Source organism: Leptonychotes weddellii, chromosome 1, assembly GCF_054177405.1.
Source record: "Leptonychotes weddellii isolate Sample4059 chromosome 1, ASM5417740v2, whole genome shotgun sequence".
NCBI classification, from domain to species: Eukaryota; Metazoa; Chordata; class Mammalia; order Carnivora; family Phocidae; genus Leptonychotes; species Leptonychotes weddellii.
In genome coordinates, this window is record NC_138369.1 from 37,757,307 (window position 1) to 37,767,877 (window position 10,571).

General features: G+C 42.4%; 1 protein-coding gene across 1 annotated transcript in view; it reads left to right on the forward strand.

Moving 5' to 3' along the window:
• The first annotated feature begins 1,929 nt into the window (after positions 1 to 1,929).
• Positions 1,930 to 10,571, forward strand: part of LOC102734275 (contactin-4) — an 805,863-nt gene continuing 797,221 nt past the window's right edge. Inside the window, exon 1 of the mRNA XM_081805865.1 lies at positions 1,930 to 2,262. The gene's annotated coding sequence lies outside the window, so the exon portion shown is untranslated. The remainder of the gene's footprint in view (positions 2,263 to 10,571) is intronic.

Consider the following 10,571-nt stretch of genomic DNA (forward strand, 5'->3'; position numbering starts at 1 on the left):
TTTTTTTAAATTTTTTTTTTTAAAGATTTTATTTATTTATTTGACACAGAGAGAGAGATAGCGAGAGCAGGAACAGAAGCAGGGGGAGTGGGAGAGGAACAGGCTTCCCGCCGAGCAGGGAGCCCGATGTGGGACTCGATCCCAGGACCCTGGGATCATGACCTGAGCCGAAGGCAGACGCTTAACGACTGAGCCACCCAGGCGCCCTCAATTTGAAAACACTCTTAAGGGGCTTTGCCCTAACCCTTAACAAAACTTTGAAAATTGCTTCAATTTGTAGTCTCTTTGGTAGAATGTGACAGCCTACTTTATTCTTTTCTCTTTGAAATTTTATTTTGAGTTTAAAGCATCACTTTTTCGCTGAACATATTAAAAGTATGCATATATACATAGGAATATTATCTGGAGAACTTCTGGCTAGGCATTTTGTTTTTTTGTTATATATATTTTTACTGAAAATCATATGTATAATTGTAAGTGACTAGGTGCGGAAAAATAATCTAAAAGTCATTACGTTATAAGTCATGGTTCTGGCAGGACCACAAAAGCCTTCAGACTGAGTAAAAACATTCATCTTAACTAGTTATTTACCATGGAAAATTCTTGCATTACTAATATTCCCGTTTGGGGAAAGTGCCTGTATTAGAGAAATACACCAGGTGGGCAGGGAGGGAGTCTTAAAATCTCTCTCCAAGTTTAAGCCAACAAGAAATCTGGGGAACAATAGCAAAAACTCCTTTCTTTAGCATTAATCTCAGCAACAAGGAAAGCCATGGAATTTCAAGTGGTGAAAATTTTGACCACAGCAATACACAACACACTTCTGAATTTGCCTACTGCCTGAATAGGAATGAAAAAAACAAAGAACATAAAACTGTGTGAACAAGGCAGCTGCATGTATTTGTAGGAGTTGGTTGCTTACTACAGTAGTTTAAAAATAGTTTTCCAGTTAACATCTTTTCCACATAATGGAGATGTCAGTGTATGTTTACATGATTGTGGAAATGGTCAGAAGCTGTTTATGTAGTTCTGAACTGCTGAACAACGCACAGGAATACTGGGGTTCAGCAAAGCCCTTGGGGCTTTTTCCCTTGAGAGGAGCCTGGGCTTCACTTGGGTTGCTGGAAATGCATGCCAATGAATTCGACCCGGCTGACTTTCCTCTGCCTGTCAGACTTACTTTGCACAGGGTTCGCGAGGGGCTGGGACATTGTTGCCAGTCTCTACGGTTACTCTGAGTTTGGAGCTGGGGATGAAGAAAGCCATTTCTGCAAAAAGACAGTAGATTCACTCTGTAGAAAGATCATGGTAACGTCATTTTCCAAAGCACATGCTTTGAATAACAAAGCTTTCAATGTGCGCCTCCCCCTCCACACACCACAGATTGATCCCTGTACATATTTCATCTCAACCGTTTCCTTTCCCACACACACATTCCAGCTTGAAAGCACACTGTATGAGAGTGTCCAGGTCGAAAACGCTGCCTGTTTGGCCAGTGTCCTTCGCTTAAGGACAAGTAGGTAAAACCTTCCAAAAGCCCCCTCTTCCGGCTTCCCAAGTTCACTGTTGTCCCCCCACCCACACTCTCCTGTAGCCGGCAATTCTCAGCCCCCAAAGCAGAAGCATTTGTTTCCATGGGTAGGGCGCCTTCAAGATTCCTCGAATTCCCCGTATACAGAGGCCAGAGGTTTGGGTACCGAACAGTTCGAGCCTCCTTGTGCCCCTATAGTCGGGTTGCAAAGGAAGGCGGCATCGCTGCTGTATATTCCCCATCGATAAGCGGCACATCCTCTACACCGGAACGGGTTGTCTTCGGGTGCTTCGGATTCAGGTGAGGCACCCTTCCCCAGTTTTGCGCGCAGGGGCTGGGGACCTTCTCTCCCGGGCAGGGCCAGGCAGGGCCGGGCAGGGTCGGGCAGGGCCGGGCAGATGCTCCACCCGGGCGGGCACCTCCTCCCGCCGCGCACTGAGCATGCTCAGCCCGGCGGCGCGCCGGCTCCCGCCCGCCCCGCGTCTCTCGTCTTCTCCACGCGTCTCCGCCTCTTCGAGGCTGAGGAGCCGGCTGCCTGAACCTTGCAGCGCCGGGTTTTTTGAGCTGCCGCGAGCGCTGGGAGGGAGGAGAGCGCGGCACCAGACACAGCACGGGGTTCAACACCAGGATTGGTCGCAAGTAGGAAGCTTTCGCCACTACAGCGGGACCCTCGGGCTGTGCCGACGCCGTTTGCTAGGAGGCTGTAGCGGGCGCCGCGCTCAGGTGCTGAGGTAAGTGAGGCGCGAGCTAGCAGGGTTCGCTCCAGTCTGGGCGCGTGCTGCCCCGGGCGCTCCGGCTGTCGGATTGTGGGAACGAGCATGGTCCTCAGAGGCTGCGGAGTGAAAGGGGGCTACTTGGGGCTCCCACTCCTGCAGGGCTGGACGGGGTCTGTGGGCCGTACTGCCTTGAGCCTGGCAGCCCTGCGGGGTCGGCGCAGCTGGAACTGAGCGCCCTGAACCCGCGAGGAGGCAGGGCGCACACGACGCCACCTTCACCCCACGGCGACCCTTCTTTTTAGTCAGAAAGTAACTTTGTTGCGCTGCAAGGCAGCCACAGAACAAGTAGCCTGGAGCGCGTAATGCTTCAGGAATCGTTAAAATCAGCTCCTCCAACTGGTTCAGGCTATTGCCCCCTCTCCGTGCGCGCTGGCGAGTTTCCTTCTGATGTTGATACCCCAGGGCTCTGATTGCCCAGCTGTGGAGCCCACGGTAGAGAAAGGCGAACTTGGGCTGGTGTTTGAAGGGATTTAGGATCTAAGGGCGCAGGAGCCGGTAGCGGTGGTGGAAGGAGCCCTGTTGGAACAGACATTGATTTTGGTGGTGCCCACTGTGTGCCAGGCTCCGTGCTAAACGCCGGGGGTACAGAGCGAATCCAGATCCCCGCTCTTGTGACACGTACCTGGTATACCCAGGCTCTGCCCAGGGAACTTGTAGGGGTGGCGTAATAATCTCCAGTAACTTGGGGGGATTTGCAGTTTCTTTTGCATGGCAAAGAGAGCTGCCTTGTCTCCTCCTCGGACCCAGGTATCAAGGAGATGTGCACCAGGCACCCCGCAGACACCAGCCCGCACTCTCCTTCTGGAAAGGAGGGCTCAAAACCTGCCTGCATTTTCTCTCTTTGTGATTCGTGTGTATATATTCTATTATTTATGAAAGGTGTGGAGGTGAGGGTAAGAGGACGTGGGCTGCTCAGTCTATCTGAAACAGTCCGGGAGTCTGATGCATGAGAACATTTTGCAGTACAGCGGATTCCCAGCAAGGAGGCTGCTTCGCGCAACGCGAAACTAAGGAGGTTGGTTGCTGGCTGGGGTCTCCAGATTTGTAGCGAAAAGATTTGCAGAGGTAGTATAGGGCGAATCAGTGTGACTGATCACTTTGGGTGGGTGGTCTGCGTGGAGGTGGGGTGGTGGATCTTGGGGTGTGTTGGAGGTTTGTTTGCAAGGAGGAGCTCCTGGGAGGAAAGCTCCTGGAACTTTTTTCTAGTTTTTCTACTGAAATCAACATAGGGGCGGGGACATGTTTGTCTGAATAACTGTCTTTTAATTTCATCGGAAGCATCTGCAGCTTACTGTGATGGGAGCTGGATATTTCAAAGAATAATTCCACGTAATTGATTTGTTTGGACACTTACAGAAATAATTTGGAATGTGCTTTTATTTTTGTATTTTGAGGTGTATGTCCTTTAGAGAGTGGGGTAGATTTCCAGCAGGCAAGTCCCCGCAGAAGCATTTACATTCCGGCCGATTAGCAAGTTTGTTCTCTCTGTCTCTACCCAAGTGGGTGAAAAAGAACATTGTGTCATGGAGACAGACACCTCGAGGTAATTTTTGTGGCATTTATGAGAAAACTCATATTTCATCCGTAACTTTATTCTTGCTATCTACATCTTGATTTCATTCAAGACTTATGTGGATCTCCACAATGGGTGGTGGGAGTGTTAGTGTTGCTAAGAATCAAAAACAAGTTCCATGGGAATACCATTTTTGCCACGTTATAAAATACTATTGATTTTTTTGTTTGTTTAAACCAACTTCAGCTGCTCTGGATTGATAAGAAGAGATCACGATGATAAGCCTCATTATTTTCCAGTGTGGACCCTGTCAGGTTAGAGGAGAACATGGAAAAACTGACCTTTTTAAATTGGGGGCTAAGACTAATAAGAGAAAAGACCTGTTGTTCAAGGGTGCAGGTCAGAGCCATATGGAAATTTCAACAGAGGCACATTTTCTTTTGACAGCCTTTATGAAAACAGTTTTTAGTTCCTTTAACTTGGGGGACTTTGTCTTCTTGAGTCAGCTCAGCATCTCTTTCCATGGTCATTTCATATCGGTAGGACATTGACAGTAAATACAGAGAAAGCCTTTCAAATAATGTTAGATTTTTTAATCATCCGTTTATTTTACCTAGTTCTCTTTCTTCTTCTTGTTCAGAAGTAGGTCTTCTAATTATTTTCCCTTTAAGCACTAAATCTTTTGGCTAGAAGTTTTCTTCTGAAAGGTACACAGGACATCTGTTATTTCAATTTATTTCTTAAATAAACGTAACCTGAATAATTATGCTTCTCAGCAGAAAACTCCCCTTTATAGTTCCAAATTTTCTGCCAAGTTTAACTTGTTGGGTTCTTCTTTGTTATAGTCAAAGACATAGATATAAAATACATTAGTTTTAATCTTGGTTTTTATTTAAAGAATTTCATCTTTTGTGAAAGCATGCTTTTATATGATTTTAATTGAATTAGTCTATTTCATATGTTAAGCAGGGAAATGTCTGTACACACAGATGTGGTAAGTTTTGTTGTTTTCGTTTTTCCATAACACAGTATCTTAAGTCTTGTGAGGGAGACCAGATTTATTACCTAGACTTACCAGTCTTTATTTATTTTTTCTATTATATACTATCAGAAGAAAATTTGGCTATACTCACTAAAATTTATTGTTAATCATATATACTACTATGTTGATATTACTACTTGTAAAATATATACAGCAAAAAGCTAAAGGATAAATAAAGCAAAAATTATGAAACAGAAGTTCTAATATTTTTATGGATTCCAGCGATTTGCTTTGCATTGCCCCTCGGGTGTATACCCCACTTTGGAAATCACTGATGGTTTGCGGGGTTTTTACCTTTCTTTTCTTACCTCTGGCTTTGCCATTCACCATCTTTGATATGGTGGCTAGTTGGAAAACTGCTAGTAATCTGTGTCTCCTGTAACAGATGGGTTAAGAGCACTCTTTCCTGGTCATGAACACATATGTGGACGGAATGAGGCAGAAGAGATGAATGTGATATAGGGGTCATCCTGGATCTCCCAAATTAGATATACAGAAGAAAAAAAAAATGAAGTTTTAACTTAAAGACTGAAGTTCCAGTGGTTAAAAAGTGAGGAAACCAGGAAGAGTGAGGAAAAGAAAGACATTTTCCATGTTACAGTATTTTGTGGAGGGTGAAAAGAACAAAAACCTTGCAGAAGATTAACCTGAATGTGGCCCTACCACTTACATTCATGATATTGGACAAGATGGTTCCATAACTTTTTTGAATCTCAGTTTCCTTAGCTATAAAACTGGGATAACATTTGTTTCAAGGCATCATGGTAGGGATTAAACATGAGAGTATAGGTATAGAGCTTACCTCCATTAGTTTAGATAGGTTAACAGCTGTAACAGATGAATCCAAAAAGTGTACTTCTTCAAACATGAAATATTCTCATTCGTGTTAAGTCCCCAACTGGATGATCCTGGCAGCATTCCTCCAAGACCTCTAGTTTTCTTCAGCAGGGTCATCATACTCATCTGCATGCATCAAGGCACTGGAAGGAAAAAGACTTGGAACTGTTAATTGCTCAGACTTGCAAACCATAATATCACTTTTGCTTTCATTCCATTGGCCAGAACTCAATTGTATGTAGATGGATCTTGCTATAAGGGAGGCTGGGGAATAGTATAGCTGTGTTTCCAGGAAGGAGAAGAAACAGCAGGGGGAACAGCCAGCATTTCTGACACTCTATTACTCTGTGTGATATTTCCTCCATTTTCAGTAAATGTTAATTACCTTTCCTTCCCCCAACCCCTGGCAGAAAAAAAATAGGCAGTTATATATAAGGAAATACTTTTCTAAGCACTTTGCCCTCCCAGATAGGTATTGTCTATGTTGTATAAATAAGGAAAACTTGGCATAGAGAAATTAAGTCATTTGTTCAACATAGCCAGTAAATGGCAGAGCTAGGATCTGAACTATTTCTCTGGCTCTAGAGTTGATTTTCTTAACAGCTTCATTATACTACTTGTTTATTCTTGCCTCAATACTTTTCTTATTATAGCCATTGGATGACTTTTTCTTTTTGTCTATATGAAAAAGGTGGAAGAGAATTAAAAAATCCCAAAGAAGAAAAAAAGATTATATCTAATCTAAAATATGATGGAATATAATTAGATATGATACAGGTTTATCTTGAATACTTACTTGGAGCGGGTATTTAAAGTAAGACTCTCCACTACAATGCTTTTTCACTTCTGATAAACAAATTATCAGAGTGTAGGTCCTGAATTATAGCCTTTCTCTTAGGCTTTCATTGTGGGAAATCTTGGCTGCCATTTTTATGCTGCAGTATATAAAGATAAATTCCTTTTCGCTTCTTAGCCTAAGTAAATATTCTTTCTGGCAAATTCACAGCTAAAATATTCTCCTTTGACCTTCCTTTTGATCAAAAGCATTGTTTTTCATCAACATCCCCAGCTCCCAAGAAAGAGAACTCTTCTCTTGTTCTTTCAGCTTTGCAAAACTTTTTAGAGTATTTACTGCATGACTAAAGGGACCTCTACCAATAATCCTAGCATCCTGGAAAAGAAGATGATCCCTTTTGGTCTTATCCTGTTATCTTGTCCCACTTATATTAGAAATTCTGCTTATTCTCTCCTTTCCTGTGTATTTGTCCTTTGTAAAAATACCTCTTACACTTGTGGTTCCAAATAGCTGCAGTAGAAATGTGAGGTGGTTAATAGTGAGACTGTACTTTTTGCCAATACAGTTCATTTTCCAGTATTTCAAGTCATTTTTTTCTTCTTGTTCAGTATTTATTTGTGGCATCTTCCCAATTAATTAATGACACATATGTTCTCACCATGTAGGTGGGCAGATATACTTGTATACTTACCAGTCACCTCTTTTTCAGAAGACCCTGTTTATTTCCTCCTAACTTTCCCTGAACCTTTTGTTTTAAGAAATATCCTTTATTTTTTCCTAAGTTTACCTTGCTTCCAAATTTCCTCACACCCACCCATGCCAGTTATGTGTGTGTGTGTGCAAGTTCCTTTTTATGATTTAATGGGGTAGAAAGACAGAAAGGTTTAAACTTGCTTACTATCATATTTTCAGACGCCCAGTGAGCAGAGTCCCACAGGACCTAATGAAAAGCTAACTCTAGCTGCTGTAACAGGTAAACTCTAAATTTTCAGTGACTTAAAATGCTTCTTACTTCTTGCTCATGTGGGGTGGTTCAATACCCACAGCATAGTTCCTGATTGAATGGCTTCCCATGGGGTCATTTGAGCAATCAGGTTCCTTACCCTCTCCTGGCTTCATCCTCTCCTAAGTCCCTGGGGTCCTCCTTGTTCAGACAAGGTATATGGGGTGTGAGGAGACAAATGTCCTGACGCGTTTCATAGGAGGTTTTTATAGGCCTGCACTGGGAGTGGTTGTCATGGCTTCTGCCCACATTCCACTGGGCAGAACTCTCTTCCTTGGCCATTCCTCTCTGTAAGGGAAGGTAAGAAATGGAGTCACACTGAGTACCCAGAAAACAGGTATAGTGAATAACCAACAGATTTTTCAAAAAATGGTCAGTTGCAGATTTCTAATAAAGGAATGTGAGATTGCCAGCCAATTCTCTATTTTCCTTTCTTTAGGTATAGAGAAAGGAGTGTGTCTGTGTCTGTGTGTGGTGTATGTATATGGGTGTAGGTTATTTGCCTGGTAAATGCCTAGTCCCTTTCTTCTTTTTAATGTTGGCCCTTGTTACTATCCCATTCTACTATTTGTTTGTTTTAGGACTTTATTTATTTATTTATTTTGTGTGTGGGGGGGGGCGGGTAGGAGCAGAGGGGGAGGGAGAGAGAGAGAGAATCTCCAGCAGACTCTGCCCTGAGCGCAGATCCTGAAGTGGGGCTTGATCTCACAACCCTGAGATCATGATCTGAGCCTAAACCAGGAGTTGGATGCTTAACCAAGTGAGCCACCCAAGTGCTCCTTAAGACCTTATTTTTTTTTAATTTTATTATGGTATGGTAATCACCATACCTTACATCATTAGTTTTTGATGTAGTGTTCCATGATTCATTGTTTGTGTATAACACCCAGTGCTCCATTCAGCACATGCCCTCTTTAATACCCATCACCAGGCTAACCCATCCCCCCACATCACAATTCCAGACTTCAAGCTCTATTACAAAGCTGTCATCATCAAGACAGTATGGTACTGGCACAAAAATAGACACATAGATCAGTGGAACAGAATAGAGAGCCCAGAAATGGACGCTCAACTCTGTGGTGAAGACCTTATTTTTTTAAATTTAAATTCAATACATATAATACATCATTAGTTTTTTATTTTATTTTTTAAGAGCAGTTTCAGACTTACAACAACATTTAGAGGGTGGTACAGAGATTCCCCATATACTCCTGCTTCCAGACATTATCAACATTACTTACCAGAGTGGTACATATTTTACCCAGGATGAACCTACATCAACACATCATAATCACCCTAAGTTCATAGTTTACCTTAAGATTCACCATTGGTGTTATACTTCTATGGGTTTGGACAAATACATGTGTGATGACATATATCCATCATTATAATATCATACAGAGTATTTTCACTGCCCTAACAATTCTCTGTATTGTGCCTATTCATATCTCCCTCTCTCTCATTTCTTTTTAGTGCTCAAGAGTATTCCATCATCTGGTTGTATCCCATTCTTAGTGCGTATGGTCTGGGTGAAACTCTATTTCCTACTTAAGGATTGAAACATGCTCTGCTACTTAAGAAAGAGTATTGGCTCTCCCTATCCACAGTAATTGTTTCCAGAAAGGGCATGGGGCACAGTGAGAAGGACTGTAGAGAAGTGAGATCTTTTGCTGCTTGTAATAAGTCAGACTCCCAGTCAGGAATCACTTGGCATCCCCCTACCAAGGCACATATAGTCATCTAAATCACAAAGTGAAAGCCCTCATTTCTTCAGAGCCTATCTCTGTAGAGCTGTGGAGGGGAGTGGAAGTTAAAACCACATCCTCATGCTTAATTTCCTTTTATAAGATTTACTTTGGTCCGTCCTATATGATGTTTTCCTTTCCATTTACACTTTCCTGTTGTTTTCCCCTTTCCGAGTCTGCAGTCTAGGTGCTCACCCTGGAACCTGCCAAGTGATTTTTTTTTGCATGCCTTTGTTTTCATTGCCTTTGTGTCTGGTCTACTCTTGTCATATTTCTTCACCATGTTTATTACAGTTTGCATAATGCTCGACTCAATTGCCACTTTGTTAACCCTCTTTCAATATTATTCAGGCATAATGATAACCTTTTCTGTACGGACTCCTATTGTATTTTTTTTTTCCATGCCACTGATATAACACCTATCATGAAGATGATCAACCCTCTCAGTTTTCCCAAGACTGAGGGTTTCCTAAGATCTTGGACATTCAATGTTAAAACCGATAAGGTCCTGGGCAAATTGAGACATTTATTGCCCTACCTAGTACATTGTAATGTTATTTTGCATGTCACTCAGTACCATGAGAGTTCCTTGAGACAATGGATAAGGGCTTGAAATTTGGAGTCAGACAGATTTCTCACCAGTCCTAAATCCATTTTGCAGTATCTGTGTAATTATGTCATAGCAAGTTACCTACCTTTTCTAGGTTTCAGTTTCGTTAGCTGCATAATGGGATGATATGCATTTTGTAGGGTTGTTCAGATAAATAATTAAAAGACATAATAAGCTAAATCACTTAGTTTGATGGACAAATCTTAAAAAATGAATAGTATCTAAAGGCACAAGAGTTTTTTTTTTAATTTTTTAGTGTTATGTTAATCACCATACATTACATCATTAGTTTTTGATGTAGTGTTCCATGATTCACTGTTTGTGTATAACACCCAGTGCTCCATGCCAAACATGCCCTCTTTAATACCCATCACAAGGCTAACCCATCCTACCACCCCCCTCCCCTCTAGAACCCTCAGTTTGTTTCTCAGAGTCCATAGTCTCTCATGGTTTTCTCCCCCTCTGGTTTCCCCTTCTTCATTCTTTCCCTCCTGCTATCTTCTTCTTCTTCTTTTTTTTTAACATATATTGTATCATTTGTTTCAGAAGTACAGATATGTGATTCAACAGTCTTGCACAATTCACAGCACTCACCATAGCACATACCCTCCCCAATGTCTATCACCCAGCCACCCCATCCTTCGCAACCCCCCCCGCCGCTCCAGCAACCCTGTTTGTTTCCTGAGATTAAGAATTCCTCATATCAGTGAGGTCATAT